The sequence below is a fragment of the Apis mellifera genome, linkage group LG2 (assembly GCF_003254395.2).
Source record: "Apis mellifera strain DH4 linkage group LG2, Amel_HAv3.1, whole genome shotgun sequence".
NCBI lineage: Eukaryota > Metazoa > Arthropoda > Insecta > Hymenoptera > Apidae > Apis > Apis mellifera.
The window spans coordinates 11,092,618-11,106,965 of NC_037639.1; the positions used below are offsets into that span (position 1 = coordinate 11,092,618).

The 14,348-nt window shown below is 44.6% G+C and overlaps 1 protein-coding gene and 1 non-coding gene across 2 annotated transcripts in view; both read left to right on the top strand.

Moving 5' to 3' along the window:
- Positions 1-14,348, top strand: part of LOC551364 (homeobox protein SIX3) — a 48,447-nt gene that overhangs the window by 17,218 nt on the left and 16,881 nt on the right. The window lies entirely within an intron of this gene.
- On the top strand, positions 4,064-4,177 carry Mir3800 (microRNA 3800). Its single transcript, NR_039507.1, has one exon. It is a non-coding gene; the product is annotated as a microRNA 3800 (primary transcript).

Genomic DNA, 14,348 nt, shown 5'->3' on the forward strand with positions numbered 1-14,348 from the left:
GAGACAGGGGGGGAAAAAAGAAAAAAAAAAGAACGGAAACCACGGTTACTTTCAAAAGTTATCGACTCTTTATGCCCGATCCCCCGTACAAAAGGATGATTTTACGCCGAATTTACGCGTACGTTTCAATGGAATCACTTTGTATGATAATAGAGAGCGAGTTCTTCCAGTGAGTTTGTATATATAATGGGGAGGGATAATATAATATCTCGATTATTTTAATTATACTTTAAACGTGTTGGTTTTAAATGGCCGGCAAGAAGAGTCGAGAAAGATCGATTCCAACGGAATATTATTTTTATCGCAACATTGGATCGCACGGATACTTTTCGTCTCTCTCTTCGTGCGAAGATTCTTTCGCACGATTCTACAGAAATTTGCCGTGCAATTCTTCACGCGCAAACCCCTTCCCCCTCCGTTGGAAACTTTCTCGCGTTCACCCCTCGACGACGAGGGAACGCGACGAGGACGAAGACGACTCGAGCCTCTCCCTTCCTCTCCCTTCCTCTCCCGCGCTCTCGCTCTCTTTCCCCGCCGGTGGAAAATTCGGCGAGTCTCGAAAGCGCGCCACATTAAACGGAGCAAATAGACGGTGCCGTGCGGCAAAAGGGTGCCGACTGAAAGGCAAACAGTTTAGCTGGAAACAATTGACTGCAGATTGAAGAGAGAGAAGGAGGGGAGAGGGGGGAGAGGGGGGGGCTCGCGGGAGAGACATCTGACGATCGATGCACGCGTCGCTGCCACGAGAGAGCGAAGTTACATCTGTCCGACGATGAAAATAGAATTTTGAGAGAGCACGGGGCAGCGGGGGGTCCGCGAGGGAGGGAGTTGTTAAAACACTCGTTTCCAGACCAGGAATTCGTGTTTCTCGTCACAATGCCATCGTACACCGCATCGTTCCCGCTTTGATCGACCGTTTCCACGCCATTCCCGTGAACGACCAACCCCGAGAACCACCAGCCCGACCAACCACGACCTCCTCCACCCGCTATTTTGCGTAACGTTTCATAAATTGAAAAAATTATCAACGGTATTATACGAGCCGATGCCGATACAAAAGGTCGGCGGTGGGTGGGAGGGAGGGGAAATTGCGCGTTCCACGCGTGCCTGCATATTTTATATATGGGCGAGTTCGTTCATACTTAATGCCTGCGTGGTTCTTTTCGATTCGATTCGATTCGATTCGCGGTTGAAACGCGGTTTGCGCGGCGAAACGCGCGCGAAAAAACCCAACCCAACGGCCGACCGACCGCGCGCCCGCCAAATCGAATCATCGATGTTTCGTTGCCCGGTTTTATTAAACAAAGCCCCACCACGCGATACGAACGTCCAGGATTTTCCTTCTCCACCCCGACTCTCTGTGCTTTTCCACCTCTCTCTCGTTCGAATTTCTCTCGCATTCATCGTGTCGTGGAGAACGTTGAAAAAGGAGGAGAGGAGAGAGAGGAGAGAGAGATTTTTAAAGATATCGGGAAGGACAATGGGCGGTGGATGGAAAAGGAGGAAAGCGTAGATCGGAGAAATTGCAACGCACCACACCGCGGTGAAATGGTTCGTTCCATCCCTCCTCCGCCCCCGATGTTTTGTCTCGCCCGATCCTTTTAACGTCACTTAAAACAAAAACACTGTATCGATTTGACCGCTTCTCCCCCTTGGCGAACGCCGCACTCGACGAGCGTGCCCAGGGGGGATGTTGGAAGACAAGTGACACTCGATTCGACCCTGTGCGTCCTCCGGTGTGTGTTTCGTTTCTCTTCACGCTCTTCAACCGTTCCGCTTCTCGCCACCCTCGTTGTGTACTCTCGATGCGATCTCGAGCAAAAAAATAGTGTCCGATATCTCTCTCTCTCTTTTAAGAATTCTTCGAAATACAACTTTAGATTTTAAATTTAAATAAAAGTATTGCACGAATTTTAACGAGAGAATTGTGTATGTGAAATAATGGAGCATACGTTATTGCGATAATCTTGCATTTAATTCGAAAATGGAGGCCGTTTAGGAAGCGTAATCTCGCGATAAAATAAGCCGCCATGGAACGATTACGTTACCGTGTAGAATTATAGGACGTCGCTTGGGTCGATGAATCTTTAATCCTCTTTAACGCGGCCACGTAATGGGCGAAGAACCGCCCATCGAACGGTAATCGGCCGTGAAACGTTAGAGAGAGCGTGTTTTTTTCCTTTTTTTTTGGATAAAACTCGCATAAATTCGACGATTACGACGCAAAACGGACGATACCTGGAATAGGAGACACTCCAAAATCACTGGACCCCCGTGCATCAAACAACACGTCTTCGTTGCACGTCGTGTGACATAAAAGAGCATTTTCAAACATTTTACTCCTCACCATGATTTATATTAAGTCTCATCGAGAATATTCCAAAAATATTTCCAAAAATTATTATCCTGAACGATTCGTATCTCGATCATATCCATTTCGAGATAATAAAAGATACTTTTGGGGCGATGATTTACAGCAAGAATTGCTTCGTCGATTCCTTTCTTCGTTTCTTCCCCTCTGGATGACCTCCTCTCCCCACAACTGTCGTCGTCCACCAGCTCTATTATAAAGTATAATACACGGGACTCGATGTTTCCCAGATTATCGTCGCTCGGCCACGACGACGCGATACCCTACGCCTCGCGTGTCAATTAGACACGGTATATGAGGTTACAAAGTATGCCAGGTCTTTGCACCGCGCGTACCAGCCTCGTCGAGCCACGACATCGTTTCCGATCGTTGGTTAAAAGTCTGACCGGACGGGAGAACCGATCCGAGCTCGGTTATAACCAACAACTTACGTATACACTTAACGATCCAAGAGGAAGGAAACGGATATACGATTTCAGCTTCGAATTTCCATGATAAAAATCGGGACGAGACGAAAATTCGCATCAATTTTCCCTCTCTCTCTCTCTCTCATCGATTATAACTGATGGAATCGTTACGGTAACGCGATGGTACCGTTGCGTTTATTGCGCGTTTCCAATGGGCCCGCACTCGAGATTGAGTCGTCCGCCTCGGGGACGGGATGCCCGGGAGCCATTGTTTGTTAAGGATCGAGGTATGCAAATGACGAATTCAGCCGGTTCCATCTTTATTTTCGACTCGGCCTCCTCCTCGGCTCCGCGCGAGGAGTTTCGAGCGGTAAATCTCGGTCGAGTTGCCCTTTTTTGGAGCAGTGGAGTTTCGATTCGTCGCCGCAGCTGAATAAATTACCCGTGCGCAACAACCGATTAACCGAATTGTTGGCCAGGCGCCACGATTTCGTCGGATCTAGAAAGAGGACTTCAAGAATTTCGAGAATTGTATCGAAAAGATCGATGATCGTGAAGGCGAGGGAAGATGTATTGAACTGTGATGCGTTTCGATTTATTTCGGCGGAGAAAGGACGATGGAGAAAAGAAATTGTTTGAAAAGAATGAATATTAATACATATTAATGCATTAGTGCATTACACATTAATGAATATGGAATGTTTGGTTGGGATAAATGATACTGAAAGATAGCCACGGATCGTGGACTTTTGTAACTTTATTCCCTTTCCAGTTGCACAATGAAAATTTACGATATCATCGCGAGTTTACTCGCGCGTGGTGCGATTAACGTGGAGGGGAGGAATAGTATCTTTTCGTGTGCTCGATGGTTTTAACATAGAGAATATAGTGTCTCGAAACATATTCTCAGGATATCATTAGCTGTATAATTATGCCGTGGCACACTAATGACTCGAGGGAGCCAGACTAGTGATTTCAAGCGCGGTGCTCGCTATTCCCTGGAAGGCGTCACGAAAGGAAGGTGAAAAGAAAAAGAAAGGAAAAGGATTGTTTGAATAAGATTAAAAACCGTCTTAAATATTTTGCATAGAAATCAAATTAACGTCTCGTTTGAGACATAATATACAAAGAGAAATACTCGTCCAACTCGTAATTTTTCTTTTTTCTTTTTTTACATGGAAATTACGAATGACGACTCGTTGTTAAAAAGAGAGACTTGGAAAGTATCACTTTCAACGTTGCTCGATCCTCTTGCGCTACCATCTACTACTACTATTACTATTACTACTGTGGTCCACACGTTGACTGTCTCGCGGCCACGTTCCTTAAAAGGCGGTAAATCACGCGTTTCGCCTTCCTTTTTACCGGCCACCGAGGCCGCTGATTGTGCCATACATAAAATTACGATAAATTCACAGGGTTTCTCGTGCTGTCGTGACCCGCGGCGCTCGATTGTTCCCGGATGCTAATAGCCCAGCATCTCGGTGGGTGGTGCCACCGATTGTCAACGAAATGGATCCCGTTTATTGTGCCCGACCGAGTAATACAAGAATAACGAGTGGAATATTCGAATTAAATACCGAGAAACGATCATTTTTCCCGGTTTTTTCATCGTTTTGTATTGTATTTCGGAAGAGATTTTTATTAATATTAAGAGAATGTATTTCTTCTCGATTATCACTCTAATCATTTAACCTTGCGTAATTAGGTTGCACATATTTCTATTTTCAACAAGGTTATTATTATTTTTTAATAATAACTTTTTTACAGGATAAGTTAATTCCATAAATGTTTGCGAGGAGATAGAAAAAATAAAAAAAATATAATATAAAAAGAATTAAAAAGAATTATCTGATTGGAAACTATAATATTATCTCTCGTAGACAATTAATATCGTTATCCAGGTGTTAACACGTACCCCATAAATAATTCTATAAAGAGATGTTCAAAAAAAGAGAAAAGAAAAAAAAATCGATAGTTGGATATTCGAGTATCATAGATAACGTGTAATTATCGTGAAAAATTTTTCAACCGTGCCGATCGAAATGAACGAGTAATTTCGTACGTGGAAAAATAACCCGATCAATGAACCAGTTTCCTCGAAGAAAAAAAAAGAATAATAATAAAAAAAAGGAAGAAGGGGAACGCGAGAGGCGAGAAGGAGAATATCGCGAACCTGGAAATCGTCGAGCTTCTCTAATTACGCACAAGATGATATCTGCAATTTCTATTCCGCAAGAGGAAGGGACGCTTGAGAAACGAGCGGTTTATAATTTCGCTGTGGAACTAGTTTGATTAATGTCTCGCCGATCGCCGACAGGTCTAAAACGTTGTGCCCGACCGTTGTGCGATATCTATTAAAACCCGATAGGAATTACGCGCCATTAATTAACCGACTCGCCGAACCTTTCCGACCAGCGCGATTTCCAATCATTTTTAATTTCGCGGTTAAAGCGAGTTGTCGTAACATACATTGCGAAATCCTAGGATCGAACGAGATTTCGGCCGGGATAAATTTATCCAAGTTTCAACCGGAGTGGATCTAATCTAGCCCAATTATAGCATTTTTTAAAAAAATAATTATTGGAAATTATTATATCTCGTTACCCTGTTTAAAATTGTTTCTCTCTCTTCCAACACGTATCAAAATTTTCTACATTCGTATTTCTTTCTTCTTTTTTATTTTTTGAAATTATTAACTCGATTACGTAACGCTTGAAATAATAATTACTATGGAAATTGTTGCGCTTCCTTGCTATTTACTCGAACTTTGACATCTCTTTTCAATTAATATCAAAATTTTGTTTCTTTCAATTGTTTTTTTTCTGATCCAATTATACCTATTATGCGTTTCAGTTATTTCTATACAAGTATCGTCGTTGCTCACGCAATGAATTTTCTTTCCTAATAACACATTTTTTTCCATCGATTATTTGTTTTGAAAGCACCTTTTGGATAATTGGTTGGATAAGTTTGGAAATTCGTTGCGATGATTTTCAAGAATCGGTGCGAATGGTGGCGAGTTTGATAAACGCGCGATTAGACGGGGGAGGGGGGCGCGTGAATGAAACGACGATGGACCGGTTGTGTTGTGTATCGGTTGGGAAGAGGGTGGCGCGAGATGGACGTCGTTAGGACGAGCGGCACAATGCTGTTTTGACGGTGTAACAAAAGACAGGCCGGCCCGTGAGCAGACAAATGACCGTGGATCCGAGAACAAATGACAGTGGCTGTCCAAACGTGAACGCGGCCCTTTTGTGAACGCACCTCATTACCGGCTGCTCGAAATTTTTCATATCCGCGCTCCTCCACGCCCGCCCCCCTCTCGCGTTCAAGAAAAATTGATCGTCGTGCTCGCTCGTGCCCGATACCCAAAACCGATCCCACCCCGCCGATAATTCACCGCGTCCATCCGTGAATTATAATCATCCACTCCGTGAAACGAGGCGGCGGCCTCTCGTCAAAACGTGAATCGGCCGCAGTTTACATTGCAATCGAGGTATTTGTCGATCGCGTCGAGGAATTTATTCGTGGCCACGATACGTACAGGGATGAAACAACCGACGAGTGCGGTAGAACTAAGGTGCAAAGGCGTCTTGGAAGACGTTCCTTTTCTTTTTTTTCTTTTTTTTTTTCCCCACCGAGAAGAGCAAGGAAGTCGAGTGAAGCGTAAGTAAGTAAGGATATTTGCTTTTTCCATTGGAAAAAGTGCGAGGCTGGGGCCTGTGAAATCTCAGCCTTATGTTGCGAGGCTCGCGAGCGGACGCGGAGGAACGAAGCGCACACGGGGAGGGCAAATAGGCGTCAAATGAAGCGTGCTCGAAGATCAAACGAGCGGGCAAACACGAAACAAGTGACGGGGCGTTAACGTGTGTCCCCGTTGGAAAAACATCGCCGCTACCGGCCTGTGTGTAATGCCACGCTTTGCCTATGGGATTACCATTTCGACTAATCCCGCCTCCACGTCGCGACTCCACACCGTCAAGAAACGCAAACATACACCGTGTAAAATGGAAAACAACCAAGTTGGAGGGTGAAGTAAGAGGATAGGTTTAATCCTCGGCCAAGAGAAATCGTCATCTGCTCGTCGATAATACATATATACATATATATACATACGCGTATCAAAATTAACAACCAATACACATTGGAACGATCCAATCGATTCGGATTTCTATTTACTTAATAAAAGATTTCCAAGACAAACGCGACTTTTGAAAGGATACAACGGATCAGCACATTCTTTCACCTCAACCCTCTTCAACAATCGAAGCGACTACTGCCTACGCCTGCCTACCTAAACGTTGATCATTCTCTATCTCCTCTCACAACGTCGCCACGTTAATCGTCCTGTCCACGCGCTCAATCTGGAAAATCTGCAATCTGCCATTTTCTCTGTCTCTCTCTCTCTGTTACGATCAAAGAAAACTGTTTATTTAATTAAACGGACGGAAAGCCGACTCGAAGAATTCGTATTAATCGGTCGGCGATGATCGGTCAAGTTGGGAGCGCGCACAGGCGCGCGTTACTTTGTCGAGTCATGAAACAAAGATGGCCGCCCGGTTCCTGCGGCGTCGAGTGCCATATTTGTAAAACAAAGAGGGGCTGTAGCGGGGTCGGCCATTTACATAAATATGTGCAGTTTCTGTGGATTCATCTACCACGTCGGCGCGCGATCCCCCGATTCCTCCTTCGGGGATCGCTCCTTCTCTCCGCGTGATTAACTTGTCACGAAACGCTGTAGTCACGTCTCGGGCTATTTATTAGACGGATAAGGATCGGCCGGCGAGGTTGTTCGCGCCAGTCCAACTCCTGCTCGCTCCATTCCGCCTCGAGAGAAAGAAAAGCCTTTTCGACTTGGCGACGATCACGCCAACCCTCCCCTCGTCCCGCCCTATTCGATATCCTAAACGGAAGCGGATAGAAAGTCGATGATTCGTTATCTGTCGAGGATTCAGCTCGCCCGGTTGAGCGGATAATCATTGTTTCGCGATCATATTCCTCCCCTCCACCGCCTCTCTCCTCGGTCATCGCGTCTTTCTGCGATTAAACGTTCCACATCCTGTCCAGGAAACGAAGCCTTTTAACCTATCCATCCTCTGGATGCAGGGATGCAGGTTAAAAGTGTTGGAAAAATTTCTCAGGGAATTTCTCAGCCGAACAAGAGACATATAATTTTTTATAATATACCACGAACGAGTTATCGTTACGCGAAATTGGAAGAGGCGAAATTTGCAATAGTAGAAGGGAAGGGTGCCATTGTTGGACGCGTCGTTTTCTTCTTTTTTTTTCGGTATCCAGTCGCGAATAAGTCGTGGTGGCTTACCAGAAACGATAATTTGAATAATGACTCCCGGCTTCCTCGCATTCAATTACTGAATAATTGGCGGGGAGGAGTGGGGGGGGAAGGGATGTTCGAAAGGGCTCTCGAGGAACGCGGTGCGCGTTCCATCCTCGCTTCTATCCTCCTCTCCTTCCGTCCTGATTCCCTCTCCCGTTCCCGATCCTCGGCCATTTCGCAGTCGAGGTGACGAGCGTGACTTATCTCTCGCAAATTATAATCCAATTTGCGATTATCGTCGTGGCCATCGCGGCCTCGCTTGCCCCCGGGCCTTCCCCGAAGGACCAGATGGACGAGTCACCTCTGGCTGATTAGTAAGGGATAATTAACCGCGTAGCTGACACGACTCGATCCACCTTTCGTTTCGTGACGAAGACACCGGCATGCGATATTATAGCACTCGCGTGCTCTACATCCTCCCCGGCCTAGCAAATCTTCCAACTTTTCCGGACGTCTCGCGATCCCTGACCGATTATAGACGCTTGTCACTCCGTTCGAAAATTGTTTCATTCGAAGAAGGAGAAAAGGAAGAAGTAAAATAAAAGAAATATTCGAAATAAGTGACTGAATGTTTGTGATACGACAAAAGGAGTTATGAGCCTTGATTAGATTAGAAAAGTTTGACGGAGAAAATTGAACCGTTCGTTTAACACGTTTAAATATCGTCTTAGCTTCATCATCGTGGCAACAGAAGCTGTACAGATGGAGCGTAACCAGAGAAGCGTTATATTATTCCTTTCCTCTTTTTTCCTTCAATACCTTGCATCGTTGGATGATTAAGCTCGCAGTCACACTCGAGGATGGATTCCCTCGCATACTTGGCGATCCATCTGTCAAACGGAGGGGGCGAGTGGCGGTGGCCGGTCGTTGCCGCGGCGCGTCCGCACGAAATCGCGGATGACACGCGGCGTCAAAGCGGAAAGCCGCGTAACTAGGCAGGAACGACAGGTGGTGCGACTCCGCGCGCTGAATTTCCTGCTTCTCATCCCGCGAAATTGCGAACACGCGTTTCAACCACGGTGAAATCCGTTGGCCGATCAAACGATAGACCGATCGAGGAAGGAAGAAATGGCGAGAACCAAATCATCGAGATTCCAACTGTTTTTCCTCCTTCGTCGATTGGACTTGGACGAACGCGGATATCGTCTCTGCATTCTCGATAATAATAATAATAAGTAAAGAGAAAAAAGAAGGAGAGAAAGTTCAGATTTCGATTTAACAAATTGATTGTCGATCATCATAAGATTAATCGTAGTTGGGATTTTGATATAAATCGCGAAACAGAGACACTCCTCCCTGTTCTAATCATCCAGTATAATACGCTTAATAGTTTTAAAAAAGACAAAGAAGAGGACAGGTGTCGTTCGTTGGATACTTTCGATCTGGAGACTTGAAACGTTTAACGAGGCCTCGATAATCCCCCGTTACTAACATCGTCGTTTACGCGAATGACTGCACGCCTGTTAAGACGCGCAGGAAGAAAATCGCGACCCGTTCGTTCGTATGAAAAAGGGGACGTGAAAAGAAAAAAAAAAAGAAAGAAGTCGAAGAGGATAAAGGAGAAGACCCTTCGCGTTTCGTTACAGAGAACCTTCCTGACGTTTCTTGCACAGAATTATCCGAGGATCGTTTCGACAGAGTTTTTCCCTCTTGCTAGTAGCGCGACAAGGGCGGATACTTTCATTCCATTCGACTCGAATCCGAATCTTATCCCTAGTTGGTTATCTATCGATCAAGCCCAGCTAGCTAACACTCTCCAACTCCAACAACTCTTACTTGCAACTTCGTGTAATTAATTTAACGTGGCCCGATACTCGTATCTCGGGCTTACACGTGTTACTACTCGTGTCCAAAGATTCGCATTTAGATGGAAGATAGATTATCGGAGGGGCAACGTGTAACGAAGTAACCGGTGTAGTTCTTTATCTGGGACAAGCCTCTCTCTCTCTCTCTCTCGACGGGGCAAAGTGAATATTTTTTATCGAGGGAACGAGGTCCGAAAAGACGGAGATAAAGAGAGAGGGGGGAGGAAGAAAAAGAGAGAGAGAGCGCTAAAAAGCGCGATGGTTAACAGCAAACGAGGAGAAAGGGCAGCAAACCGCTATTAACGGCGGCCAGGCGAGCGGATGGTCCGCGGCTCTTAACAAAAAGGGCCACTTCCGAAGGCTGCAACGTCACATCCGCCATCGAAAATAGCCACGGGCCCCTAATTTACGGAGAAAAGCGAGGTTTTCGACCGAGGAAAAGATTCCACGCAGCGATAAACTCCTGTTGCACCGAATACGACGAATGCGTGAACGCTTCGTGGCTCGCTTTATATAACCGCGTTATACATTTCTACGATATCTCTTCTCTGTTTCTAGCTCTTTTGTAATAATAGTAGGCAAGTATTTTTAATCGAGCAGTTTTAATCGTGGGGAGGGGAACGGTTTGTTTCTTCCATCGGTTAGAGATCGGTAATACGAGTAGGTAGAGATCGAAGGGAGGAAGGTGGGGGGAGAGAGAGAGAGAGAGAGAGAGAGAGAGAGAGAGAGAGAGAGAGAGGCGATGTAAATCCCCACGCTCGCGTTCAAAGTCGACTAAAAAGCGTTATTAATCCATCGGGATCGTTCAAAACCGGTTTTATCGTTTTGTCCAATCGAAATTTCTGTGGATATACACGTATCCTCGCACGGAGGAGAGAGAGAGAGAGAGAGAGAGAGATTGTTCTATAAGAATGTGGAACAAGCATGAAAGTTATTACGTATTTTTATCGAGTTTTTTTTTATTTTTTTTTGTTGAATATCGATGAAGTTGTATCGAGGATCATCACGCAGGAGTGTGAGTCTCGATCATCCTTTAATCGAACAATTTTGGAAAATTGTTTGGTTCTTGCGAATGACTTTCTTGAGAATAAACCGGTAATAGCCTTGCAGTTTTTGTTCTCGAGATTTGTTCGTGTTTTGATGATTCGAGAATGATACGAGACTCGAAGAATTAAGCGTATAATATATTCAAGCGTTCTCGTCTCGCTTCATTTAACGTAAACTTAAATAAACCTATAACTTGACAAACATTTGCTCAACCGATTTTTTCTTTTTTCTTTCTATTTCTTTTCTTTTCTCTTTTTTTTTGACCCTTCAAAAGATCTTCCACCAATATGACGTATTAAATTATATCTCATTAATAACTTCTCGAGAGACGTGTGCACATGGAAGAAATTCGATCTTACTCGATCTCCCGTGCAAGATACACGCCAACCTGTTCGACACCACGAACGTGCGAGTTCATTTTTACGATCGATCGATCGCATTTATTAATTGACAACACGATTAGACTCTCGTTGATGAAACATCAGGAAGGAAAATCCGTGCCGTACCGGAATATCTCTTCAAGAAAACTAGATCTAATGCTAATTTCGATTCTCCAATCAACTCAAACCTCCCTCTTCGCTATTGCACATTGGAAGAACTGTAACGAGCGTGTGTCAAATGCGACACACAGTTCGCCTCGAAAACTTAACCACCAAGGCATCAGCAGCACCATTTAAATCGCGATAAAGTACAGTTCCAACATGGAAAATCATCAACGCGGAGGAAACAAAAAAACGAGGAAGAAAAACAAGCGCACAAGGCGAACAATAGGGGAAGTAGCCGAGGAGTAATTTCGTTCTCGCGTTACGCAAAAGCCTACCGCTAATTCCGCCACCAGACTGCCAAGATACGAGAGCTCGTGGCTCACCTCTGACTGTTCTAATTACACCGGAAATGGAAAAGCGACCAACGTGTGTGCTCCCACCGTTCACCATCGATATATATATATATATATATATATATATATATATATATGTTCTCGGGTGGAAAAAATAGTTTCGCGAAATGTTGGTTGCGTAATAATTGCAACGATCAAACGGGCGGGCCATGACGTACGAACGACAGCGAGCGAACAGGTCGCTCGAACGCGTGGGTATCGTTTAAAGCGCGATTTCCTCTCCGCTCGCCTCTCTCTCTCTCTCTACTTCCTGCAGCGCAGTGGAGGGGGTAGGGCATTTTTCGTGTAATAGCACGGTGTAATTACCGGCGGACAAAGTAGCGATAATTACACCCGTGTTTTTAGATACGGTAGCCGTGTATGCGATCCGCGTTACCAGATGGATTTATGGCGCGGCTGTGAATTAACCCGAAAGGGAAGAGTCGATACGTATTACGACACGTGATTTGGAAAATATTTTTGGAAGAGAGAGAAAAAGAGAAGTCGATATTGTGTATAGAACAAAGAGGAAGAGAGAGAAATTTAATCGGAGAGGATAAAGAATATCTTGCAAGGAAGATAAAAATTGGGAATTTGGAAATTTGTGGAGAATTTTCGTTGGAAAAATCTGTGGAAATAGCATCTAGTGATCGTATTATTATTATTATTATTATTTCGTTGGTTGGTTGGCGATGGCCAGCGCGATCGATACAATGGGGGGAAAAAAAACGGGTCACTTTCTAGGTAATCGAGAAACCGGTTATATTGCAAAGTATCTAAAAATCAATCTGGCTGGTAGCGCGGTAAAACGCGTTCCCGAAGAATTCGCGCGTATTGCGAACTCGAGGATTGATATCGTGCGCTTATATTCGCCAGAATAATTACGAGTTTCCAAGCGCGGAAAGGATCGATGACATAGCCAATGATGTGATCATGAATTAAAAAAAAGAAGATCTCTGATTTTTTATCTCGGAAACTTCGTTGAATGCTTCCAACAAATGATTCTTGGCTCGCGATCGTACTACTCCCTTCGATCTTTTGTTTCGAATATGATTCGTGCAACACTGTTTCCTATGTGTACGACTCAGGTCTAGAAAAACCACGGTTTGATCTAAAAATTATCGACGAAAGAAAGTGTGAAACCCAAAAAACTGCTGCAAAATCAGCAATCTGCGAGCGTATTTCGGGGAATGCAGATAATTTCGCGAAATTCTCTCTTCAGGTAGCCTGTTATCGTCGAATCGAAGCAACACTCTTCTCTTCCATCAAGCTTCTTTGCGCTTCTGTGGAGCGTAATGTCGTTTCCACGAGTTTAAAACTGTGGAGTGAAAAGTTTTTACGAATGTACTCGAACGATAAAAATAAAGTCTCTCTCTCTCTCTGTCTTTCTTTCGATGCAAATGCGCGACCTTAATGTTTTGTCAAGGTGCAAGGTGGTATGAAACAACGGTGGTGTTAATGACACTGTATCCGCATGCAACGTTGTCAACGTCGATCTCAAACGTCTTAACAAGGGGTGGGCCTTTATGGGCGCGTAGTCGTAATTATCCGGCCGAAGTGTGCAGTAGTAACACGTTAAACGGCAAACGTTCCGATCTTTCCGTCCGATACGTTTATTACATTCCCACGATACACACCACTTGCTCTCCGTCCCTTATGCCATGTATTTTTCCGCGCGAAAAAAATTCCTTCGAATTTCTCTCTTTTCAACTTAATAATTCACGACATTCGTGACTTCGCTACCACCTTTTTCTTTTCTCTTTTCCACTTCTTTTTTTGTAACATCTCGGAACATTAACAAAATTTGCATGACTCTTAATCCAGTTTTACATATATTTTTAAAAGCATCGATGATTTTTCTTAGATATTGCCTCGATTTGCATCTATATTTCTAGGAAGAGGAAAGAATCGTCCCTCTGATGACGATATATATCCCGTATCAGTCTTCAATTACATCGATATCGAGATGTATAATAACAAAATTTGAACGAAATATTGTCCTCGATTATGAGGAAGCTGAAGTCGAGGAAGCAAGGGAAGGGAGAGAAACAAAATGGAATCACGGAGGAGAAGGGAAAGCGAAAGGACGAGGAAGAGAGAGAGAGAGAGAGAGCTATCGGCAATTTATGCGCCCCCACCTCCCCCTCGGTAATCGAGTTTCCCTGAAACGCAGGGTTGACTCCTTTGTGGGGTGCGTAATAAATTCCTCGACGACGTCTAGGCAAATTACGCGGCTTGGATGTATTACTATTTAACGCGTCGTACGAGGAGGGGATAATAACGCATCTGACCGAAATGGAAAAAGTTGTCGTGTCCTCTCGCCGAGGAATATTCGAAACGTTATCGAACGAATTTTCGTAGCTCCGCAGGTTTCTTGACACGAAAGGAGTGGCGCTTCTGCGTATTCCGGGCGGAGGAAAATCGAGATAGCGGGCTTATTAAATTTGACACTCGAGGAGGCCGGAACATTGAAAAGGGAGGAGCAGGAGAGGAATACGAA